This window comes from Dipodomys merriami, unplaced genomic scaffold (assembly GCF_024711535.1).
Source record: "Dipodomys merriami isolate MVZ:Mamm:240054 unplaced genomic scaffold, mDipMer1.0.p SCAF_2, whole genome shotgun sequence".
Taxonomy (NCBI): Eukaryota; Metazoa; Chordata; class Mammalia; order Rodentia; family Heteromyidae; genus Dipodomys; species Dipodomys merriami.
Genome location: NW_027203381.1, coordinates 4,050,626 through 4,061,857, shown reverse-complemented (window position 1 = coordinate 4,061,857; position 11,232 = coordinate 4,050,626). Strand labels below are relative to the sequence as shown.

At 40.2% G+C, this 11,232-nt stretch overlaps 1 non-coding gene across 1 annotated transcript; it reads left to right on the top strand.

Annotated features, from left to right (window-relative positions):
- Positions 1-349: 349 nt before the first annotated feature.
- LOC138832764 (U6 spliceosomal RNA) lies at positions 350-454 on the top strand. Its single transcript, XR_011373692.1, has one exon. It is a non-coding gene; the product is annotated as a U6 spliceosomal RNA (small nuclear RNA).
- The last annotated feature ends 10,778 nt before the right edge of the window (positions 455-11,232 follow it).

Sequence of the window (11,232 nt, the reverse complement as noted above, 5' to 3'; positions counted from 1 at the left end):
GAAAATAAATCATATGTTGGTTGTACCTCAGATTTCCCAATGGGAACACAATTACTTGAAACTGTTCAGTATATTAAAAGAAATAATGATTAAAAAGTCAAATTTCAATGGGGAGAAGGTGTAGATGAATGAAGAGGAGAAGGGAGGAGAATTTAGTCAAGAATTTAATGTATATCCTACAGAATTAAGAAGAGGGAGGAAAGGGTATATTGGGAAGGGTGGGTGAGAATAATAAAAGGGGTGGCGTTGGCTAGGATGGATTGTATTTATAAACCACTTTGTTAAATGACTAAAAATTCAGAATTTGAATGTGTCAGATCAGATAGTTATAAGATTAAGAAAAGGTAGTGCTTGCTTTGGCAGTGCATATACTAAAATTGTAACAACACAGAGAAGGTTAGCATGGACCCTGTCCAAGAATGGCACACAAATTCATGAAGAATTCCATGTTTTACTGGGTTACTCATGAAATATTGTGTGCAAATAAGTCATATACATGGGACAAAACTATATCGACTTGCTACTTCTTTGTTGGACTTAAAACTTTGAAACTGACTAGTCTTATTTCCTCTAACACTATAAACTCTGGAGGCTCAATAAACATTAAAAAAAAGAAAAGACAATATATCTTTTTCCACTTAGAAGTTCATTGCTTTCTTTAACTTCTAGATGTTTCTTGATTCACACATTTAAGTAAATTAATCATAAAACTATTCTTCCTATATAGTGAAAAAATGTTTACTCTGAGCATTTCATTAAACTCTGTTTCCTGACAGTATCACAATTCTTGAGAGAATGCCATATATAAGAGGAATAGCATGATTTCAAAGATTTATCAAGACCTTTGTTCCAAAGATAGTCAAGTGATTTCTTTTTGTCAAGTAAATACTTTATGGCATAGTTCAAAATAAAAACGATTGGGGGATCCTGACTAATACAGAGGCTGGAATGCAAATGATCCTCACTGCCAGGCCCAAGGGGATGTAGCTCCACAGATGTTATTTCAGAGGACATTTGTTCATATCTGTCAGGTGCCATCTCCTCTGTGACTTTCATATCATCATCATTTCTCCACAGCTATGACAGAGCACCCTCAGTGGCTGGTCTTCAGATCTCCAGGGCTCTGTGCACAGACAGGAAACACACACATATCAGTGTCATTGATAATGAGCATTTTCCTTCCCACCCGCAACTTTCATAGCCTTTTGTTGTTGTTGTTGTTGTTTGCCTCTTGATCCTGAACAATCCTTTCCACATGACATTCCCCTTCTTTCATGGGGTTCTTTCTTTCCTCTGCTAACCTTGCAACCCAGGCTAACGATGGAAATTCAAAACGAACAGGAAGAGAGGATTGCAAGTTGGTGACACAGAAAAGTAACGAAGGCAAATGATGAGCTCAGTTTTGATGCATTATTTAGGAACCTCACACAGCTGCCAGCGAGCTGTTTCTCCTGAGGGCCACCGAGGTGACAACAGGGCACAGAGTGATGACTAGGTGGGAAAAATCATTTCAAAATACTGTCATTCCCTGAGCCTTTGTGTATGTGCTCAGGGGTCAAGAAGGAAAGAATAAGTAAAAGGAAGAAAAAAACCACTTAGCAGAAAAACTTATAATCATCACACCATTCCAGATAATTGTACCTTGTTGGTGGTCAGCTGTTAATTATTTGTGCGTCTGTCAAGAATCAGTGTTGCGTGTGTGTGTTCCTTTGCCTTTTGTGTATGAATGGATGCTCTATTTGCTGCTCTTCTGTGCTCTAAGTAAGAGCTTTAGAAACAAGGGTGTACGTTTATATACAGGGCCTTTTACTGCTAAGGTAACAAAGAATGGAAAGGTATATTGTCAAAGAAGAAGACATTGTTGTCTTGGCAGCACAGAAAAGCAGTAATTCACTTTAACTGTAGGAATTCGATGTAATTCTGCAGGATAATTAGAGTCCTTTCATAAAGGTTTCTAGTGTTTCTGCATAGACTTATCATTTATAGAGAGCCTGTGAAATGTATATTTTTAATTAAACAATGGGAACAGGGTATAGCTACGTGAAAATGCCTCTGATTTCATGATCACATTACCCACTTCTCATTACCTTTCTCTCCACGAAAAAAATTCATCAGTGACTCATTTCCTTAAGAATTAGCTGTGGAAAACTAGAGTTGGCTCTGTCTTAGGCTTGTAGCAGTTCAAGTGCTTCATTGTGTTACTGCCCATGTCCAGGTTTGAAGGCGAGTTTATGTTTACTATTTTGTAATAAGATTGAGTGATAAAAGGGAACTATTATAATAGACAGCACCTTGGTAGTGGTAAGAGGTTGAGTAATACTCCTGGTCATGGTTGACTTGAGAAACCAGTGAAAAGAAAGAGGGTGGGAATCTGTACGGTTATACAAGAATGCAGTCATGCCCAGATTGAATGTTTAAACTGTAAATGGTGCTAACACACCTGTAATAATGCCCAAGGGAGGAAGAGGCGGGAGGATCTTGTGTTTCAGAAGAGATTGGCCTGCAGAGCAAAACCCAGAGGGAACCACCTCTAAAATAGCTTACGATTACTATAAGAACAAAATAATTTTGCTATACATTCCATTTGGGGCTAAGAAGTAATTTCTAATGGCTAGAAATTGCTTTATTTACTTAGTGGCATGGAGATTATGGGTAACATTGAGATGCAAGAGGAAAAGGGCAGTTTCATAGAATTCTATTGTCGCGGAAAAAGTAAACTAACGTGATGAGGACTTCGGTCCCCATGCAGGGCAATGGCCTTCCCACAGGATAACAAAGCTGGCGAGGCTCACGCACCAGGACATGGGAGAGGGCAATGGTGGTGTGGTGCAGGGCTTTACCCAAGTGCTGCGCAAAGGGTTCTGGCCCAGTAGTCTGGGAGGAGGCTGGGGACCCAGAGTCTTACTTGCCATCCATAAAGTTCTGATTACAATGGTGTTTGTCATCTGAAAGCATTACCATGTTCCTGCTTTACCTTTGGATCAGAAACAGGTAGAAATCTTCAAGCTTGATCCCTGGCCAAAGCAGGTGGTCTTCTCATACTCACAGCTTTTATTTTATGTTATTTTTCCTGGAAGTCTAATATTAGTAATAATGAATGTGACACACCAGGAAGGCACATACATGAGCTCAAAGTTCCAGATTTTCTACTGCTAATTTGTTGTAGTTATACATCTTAAATATAGTTTCTATAAGAATTCTGATTTATAGAACAATGGTGGGGGCTTGGGAAAATAGAATGATGTCTTGTAGAAAAGTATGGATTTGTGTAGTTATGTTTATATTAGGAAATCCGAAGTTTCATTAGTTCTTTGGGATTCAACCTAATCTGGAGATAACATTTGATTATTTGGGAAGAATTAGTAGGCTGTGTTTTTCTGCCCTATTTTCCCCACATTTTGTGGTTTGTGTCAGCTACACAGGTGGAACCCAAGGTTCACTTCTTTACGCACTTCATATGAACACACTCTTTAATTAACAATGGTCGCACTTGCAATTTCCTCATGTCTGTGATGGTGCAAATGCATTAAGCATTAATAGATGCTTTGATCTTTTCCTAGATAGCAATGTGGGTACAATGCCCTGCTCTGATCTCAGGCACAGCAGGGAGCCAAAGCCCATTCAGCAAGGAGATCATGAGGTAAATAACTAGCACTCTCTAATGCATGGTGTTAATGCAGTTAAGATGTCCAGTAGGTTAGTACATTATTGCGTTCTGTGCTTAGGATGTTTTCAGTGGATGTTGCATATTTGGGGATCTGGCCCCTCTCAAGTAGAGGAATGTCTGGCCTTTTATTGAATCGATGCCTATAAAGAGCCACTGACCTGCAAGAAGGTAGAGACAGACATAAGAGATCAAGCTCTGCTGGAGCTTAGTGGGAGAGAGACAACCAGAAAACAAATACATGCTAATTTTCAAGTTAGGTGCTCATCAGTGGCAGGAGGAAATACCAGGATGTGGTGAATGGCAAGGCTAAGGAGGAGCTTCGTTTGGTATTATGGCCTGGTCAAGCCTCTAGGGTAGTTTGACAATTAAACTAGGACCTGCGTGAAGGGAAAAGATGCCTTGTTACAACCTGAGAGCAAGCATCCATTGTGCTGTACCTGAGGTTTAGCCTGTAATATCTTACCCATACGCATCTATGATGTCCCTTTACACATTCTCAGGGCCCTGGTTTTATAAATTTACTAATCACTTGAGGGTTAGGATAAGACACGGAATCATTTTATGTTAACGCACTTCTTAGATCCTTGGAGCTTGCAATGGGACACAGTTGCTCTTTTTAAAATTATGTTTAAGAGCAGTAAAACGAGGTTCAACTCAATATCAGTTTTAAATACAATGCTTCTTGATCAATGTTACCCCAGCCATTGGCATATCACTTGCAATTTAATTTTCTAAGACACTGGCTGAGAAAGAGGAGGAGGAGCCATGAGAACCATGCACAGTGTGGGGAGTATGGAAAAGAGGAAGTTCATACTCCCAGTTGATGTAGCTTTAATGTCTTTCCAAATCTGAATGCCTTAATCACATAGGCAGCTATACATCATTTGTTTACAGATGGGGGAGCGGATGAAAAAAAAGGCTGAGGAGCATTGTAGTAACTTTCTGCACAGCTGCAGAATTGTTCTTTTTTAAAATATATATATATTCTTTATTGTAAAGATACTGTACAGAGGTTACAGTTATATGAATAAGGTAATGAGTACATTTTCTATCAAGCATTGTTCTTTAAGTCATCTCATAAAGAAATTCTGAACTCTTTTGGAGAACACTGTATGTACTCTTGGAAACATTAGTAGTATATTAATTTACTTGGCTAAATTCTTTTTTTTCTTAGTTATTGTAAAAGTGCTGAACAGGGGTGTTACAATTATGTAAGTAAGATGATGAATACATTTCTTTTTGGACACTGTTACCCCCTCCCTCATTTTCTCCTGTTTCCCCTCCCCACTCCCCTTTTCCCCAAGTGGTAGAATTTATGTCTCACTTCATATCAAGTGAATATCATTGTTGCATTAGTTCATCCTTTGTCCTGCTGTTTAGGTGATTTTATTTTCCTTCCTCAGACCAGATAAACTTATATACAAGACAAAGGGGGCAGCAAACAAAACAAAAATACTAAAACACACAAAAAACAAACAGAAGAAAGAAAAATGAAATAACTGTAAACAGCACATTATAGAAACTTCTTTTGTAAATCCTTTAAAGGAAGATGCTTTGCAGAAGCAAATGTAGCTCTTTTTAGTTCTGAAAAGAGGGAGAAACATCACTACACATTCAGATGTCCACAAGACAACACGTGTCTTCAGAAAGAAAGCAGCACAGGTCTACCACATTCCAATTTACTCCAGAAAGCTGTTATGGGAGCTTCTTCCAGCTTTGGGTGACGGCAGTCCAACACTAGCTCATGCAGAAGATAAATACAGACAGGCATATTCCATTCAGAGGGGGCAGCTGCCCAAGCCTCTGAGGACAATGAGCAATCCTCACAAGGCAAAAATCTTTTTCTTACAACGTTGGTAGCATTAGTTTGATCAGTTCATGTGGTGATGTACAAAGTACAAAAAGTCCCATTGATGTCAAAGTTGGGAAACTTTTCCCAGTTCCATTGTCAGAAAATGAAACAATGTACATCTGCTAGGTACTGCCATTCTGTTCCATCTAAGATAATCACCCAAGTTAAATGTAAACCTCTCATGAAAATCCAGTCCCAGTGCAGAAGTTGAACTTAGTACCTCTGATATTTAAAGCAGACACTTAATCAAACAAACGACTATCTCTGGTTACAGCCTATGGGAATTCACAGGTGTTAAATTAGCTTCCAAAGGACTCCTCTATTGTTTCTTAATGGAAAATTTGGGACATATGGAGATTTGCACATGGAACATAAACATAAATCAACTATAAGAGATACTGAAGATAGTCTAAGAATTAGCCTTTAGTTTTCTGGGCATGTATAATTCTGTGCAATTGAGCCATCTGATGTGATTGCTATTTCATTTCAAAATAGTAATGCAACAGTTTCCATATTTTAGCTTTAACCTTCTCTATAACTAGAGGAGCTATTCAAATGCTTTTGATGTGATAGTGGAATGATTCTGTCTTTTGAGAATGACAATCAATGCCTTTGTGATTTCATAGTCTAAAATATTTGAAAGATAGAAATGAGGAGGTGAGTGGTCTGTGATGATGGTGAATCACCTGGGCCTGTTTCTGAACAGCTAGGAACAGAGAAGAAATACAAAGCCAGACTAGAAAGAGTTCTTTTTTGTACCCCAGGGATTTTTGGACTTTCTTGGTGCATATGGATCTTAGATATTTTAGTGCATTTATTCTTTTGACCTTGACAGTACGGAATGAGGTATAGGTTTCCAGTGGGCACATAGCAGAAGTGAAGTATTGAATGTTCATGCTCACACATTGTTCACAGGTAACAAATTCCATGGGTTGTGGGAAACTAACTCAAATAAAGCCTTTCAAATCTATTGTTATTCCATAAAGCCAAAATGTCTGGCATGAAATCCCAGCATGGATTTATTTTCTTGATGGAGTGAGAGGAAGCAAACTAGTCTGGATTCGGCACCATTATTTCAAAGACTTCTTTAGCACCTGCCTATATTGTCTTACTAGGAGAACATCTGCCTATACCATGTTATCAGGAGAGCTGAAGAAACCATTGGCTTTGTAGAATACAAAATACGAGATCACCCACTAGGACTTTCTGTCATGGAAAGAGCAAAGCACCCCAAAAGAACAAAGAATATGAATGAAGAAATACAAGAGACACTCATTTGTGTCAAGAAATGGAACCACAAGGGGAATAATAAATGAGAACCTTGTCTCCCATGTTTGTTTTGGTGAGACACAAATTTCAGATAACTTTCTTGAAGAATTTGGCTACATATTGTAGTTTAAAACCCACTGAAAACACCCATGTCTTTTTATATCAATTGGTTCTTTGTCATGGTAGTTGCTACTCTGTTTTGTTTTGCTAAGTCATCATTGTCATCACTTCTGCCTGTCACCACTTCATATCTATCACATTTTGAAAAGCTTTCTTTTATATTCCATTGGCAAGCGATCGTTGATTATGTGCATGAGGATACATGAGTCAGGCTCATTAGCATATCCTTCACCGCAGACTGCTGCCATTTCTGTGGTTAGAACATTTAAAACCCTCTGTGTTAGCCATTTTGAGTGCTTTTCATGGGAAGATTTCTGCCCAGGGTCTGCCTTGGCAAACACAAATCAATCCACACAGCCCTCAGACAGGAAACATTTCTACATGACAGAGTCAGTTCCCACCTCGCGTCTCATTTGTAACAGCCTGAGGTTTCAAACCCCAGGAACAGGAGCTGCTGGAACACATGGCCTGGGTTGAATTCAAATGGAAAGCTTCTCTTTCTCAAGTCTTGTTCAGTTCATTGTCTTGCCTCCTGTTGTCTTAGACATAGATGAAGAGATTGTGGTTTTTTTTTCTGGGGGTTGAGAGCCAGGTTAAGGAGACATCAGAAAGGAATTCTCCAATGAGTGTTCGGTGAATGTACTGACAGCCTCAGAAATCTGAACTTTAGCAAATGCAGTGTTCTTTTCAATTAATGTCAAAACACTAGCTGGCTTGCAGGTCTGTTACGATAATGCAATATCAATATTCTTTGGTTTGCAGCACGGCCTGGTTGGAAGTGAGGTTTAATTTGCAGCATGGCCTGGTCGGAGGTGAGGTTTAATTGTAGTCAGTGTCTTTGACTAGCTGTTGAGTAATTTGAGAAATAGTTGTGTTTTTGTTGTTGTTTTTTTTACTCTTATGTTTGCCTTGAGGTTATTCTGCTATGAACTCCTCTGTTCCTGGTTTGTAATATGTGCCAACTGTACCTGAACTTGACTCTGACTCAGAGTGGAATATTTCCTAAGGGAATGAGGAATTTTTATTCGTAGTTGGGAGTTTGATGGCCACACACACACACACACACACACACACACACACACAAATTCTTTGTTAAGAAAAATGGTAATTTCTGTTTTGTGAAATGTTCCTTAGTGGAAAGCAGCTTACACAATTTAGTTCTACGTAAGTGTAATAAACTGAATAGGGAAAAGATGTTTTAGTAAGTATGTAGCCTCAGTTTTATAGCCTCTCAGAACTTAGCAGTGTCTGACATATAGAAGATAATAGTAATGTTGTGTGAATAAAAATATGGCAGAATTGGGCTGGGAAGGTGGCTCAGTGGTAGAGTGCTTGCCTTGCATGCATGAGGCCCTGGGTTCGATTCCTCAGCATCACATAAGCAAAAAAGAAAAAAGCCGGAAGTGGTGCTGTGGCTCAAGTGGTAGAGCACTAGCCTTGAGTTGAAGAGCTGAGGGACAGCGCCCAGGCCCAGAGTTGAGGCCCCATGACCGGACCAAAAAACAAAACAAAACAAAACAAAAATATGGCAGAATAAATGAATGAAATGAATGAAACTTTAAATAAATGAAAACTTTAAATGAATGAAAAAAAACTTTGTAGAAACAAACTACAGATTTTGTAAAATGCTCTTGTCGTCTGATGGAAGGTTCTGGAATAACTGATGTCTGAGGTAGAAACCATAAGACACTTAGAAGCAAGAAGACAGTGAATTATAGAAAGAAATGTTCTCACATGTTTCTTCCTTAGCTATATATACCTGTAAACTGATAATAATTTTGAAAGATGATTTGTAAAGGGTGATATAGTGATACAAATGCACAATCAGATATATGTTAATATATCTCTTTATATTCCTCTTTTGTCCAGGTTAACTTCAATTTAGCTAGGCCAATAATATTATATTTTCTATTTCCACATTTGGTAGAATGTCTTTTGTGACCCGCTAAGTAAACACTTGTAGTATAGGCACTGTGGTGCCTGTGGGTATACACTACCCCATGGTTGATCACATGACCCCATGGTTGATCACATGACCCCATGGTTGATCACATGACCCCATGGTTGATCACATGACCCATCGTTGATCACAGGTCCCAGTTGACCTCTTTGGACCCGGCATGACACTCACATCAGGGCTATGGTTTCTGCAAGCTGTTTCAAGCTTATGACTAAGTGTAGGCCAAGAGCCTCCTGGTGAGAATCTAGGCGCATGGAAGAGTCCCCTTCCCAGGGAACGCCAGCCCGCAGGACTGAACTCTTCTGCAGCAGCTCTGTCGGCCATCCATCTCAGCAGTAAGCATTCCTTCTTTCTCTCCGTACTTCTTTAGGTATCAGAAATGAATTATGGCCTCAGGGCTATGTCTCTTGCCTCTTTATGAGCGAATAGCTTGCACATCCAAGACTACCTTGATCTCTGCCTTTTAGCAAGCCTAAATGAATGCGTAAGCATGGAAAACCAACGTGATATCTGGAAGTGATACTGGATCGCAGGGCGTAGAACCATCCTGAAAGGTAGATGGGGATTCCTTGACACTCGCAGCTCAGTTGCATCGGAGACTTGCAGCATTGGATTCAAGCATTGGAAATCCAAGGGTGGTGGCAATAAATGCTTACAAAGAGCAGACAGAGGAACTTGTGCCGATGTGTTGTATGGAAGGATGTAGAAGAACTTTTTGGTCATTAGCAAGCAGCTAACAGCTAATTGTGAAAACAAGACAGTCTCTGTGGTGGTTTAGAAAGCAGCCATTTCTTCTGTTAGGGAAAGCAGACTCAATTGAATGGCAGACTACAGGATTTTCTTAAAATCTTAGATTGTGCAAAATGCACAACTATGATGCTAAGACCAAGGATATGATTAGGAAAACACTTGTGCTTGAAATGGGAGATGAAGCTATTTATCAGGTCCTGTTTGAAGATCATTGGCTCCATAGACACCATATACCCATTGCTTGCACAGTGTCCACCTCTCCCTGTTGAGATGTGCTGAGTGACGCTCCAGAGGCCTTTTCCCTGGAAAGCAGCAATCCGTCAACCTAAGGAGATTTCACCACCTTTTCTCATGGATGTTAATACGAACCACACTCTGGCTCCTGTATCAGGTAAGCTAGGAACTCCTTGACAGGAGCCAGAGAACACTAGATTATCTGGCAGCTGTAGAGTCACTGGCATCACTCAGAAGCTTGGTGGTGGCTCTCTTCTGCAGGGCAGGTCTGCCAGGAGGAGAGCTAGGCATAGACGCAGGGCAGGTCTGCCAGGAGGAGAGCTGGTCATAGATGCAGGGCAGGTCTGCCAGGAGGAGAGCTGGGCATAGACGCAGGGGAGGTCTGTCAGGAGGAGAGCTGGTCATAGACGCAGGGCAGGTCTGCCAGGAGGAGAGCTGGGCATAGATATGCGTCAGTATCATCTGGCTGTCAAGATAGATAAGAATTACTTACTGTGTAGGTGTAATTCTTAGATGTGGTCCAGATGGAGAGCTGCTGTAACACTTAGAGTAGAATATCTAATTTTTGGCCTCCAACCTTAGTAGTGACATCTCTTGATTCCTACTCCATGACTGTTCAAAGGACATACAGGGTTTGCAGGTATTCCTGGGCTCAAAGGTGATTTGGATGTAGGGTATGCAACAGAGACCAAATCCTTCAATTTGTACAATTCTGGCAATGTTGTTGCTAATACTTCTCCAAGCTCCACTGACGAGAGAAACATAGATGGACAATGACCCAGTATACTCACAAGCCACTAGAAAGGATTTATTCCTGTAACGGCCTTGTTATTAACCTGTTCCATCTATAACAAAGACAGGTTAGTACAGCTACCAGTTTGTAGAAGATTTAGAGGTCATTAAGAAGATTTTGCTTTCCAAATATCCCAGCTCTAATACTGTTTTGTCCTCAGTCTCTAAGATTGATGCTCACTGCACAATGGCCAGTCCATGTTCAACATTCTTTAGCTCACACTTCATCTATCCACACCATGTCTTCTTGCATTCACTTGGGAAAATCAACAGTACATGTGACCAATTATAAAAAGGACTAGTTCACTGCTTCGTAATCCTCAACTCTATCTGATTCTTTTTTTTTTTTTTTTTGTTAGTCCTGGGGCTTGTACTCAGGGCCTGGGCACTGTCCTTGAGCTTCTTTTGCTCAAGGCTAGCACTCTACCACTTGAGCCACAGCACCACTTCCAACTTTTTCTGTTTATGTGGTACTGAGGAATCGAACCAAGGGCTTCATGCATGCAAGGCAAGCACTCTACCAATAAGCCACCTTCCCATCCCTCTGATGCTTTAGCAACCTCCAGTTTTGTAAGGGCTCCACTCTTA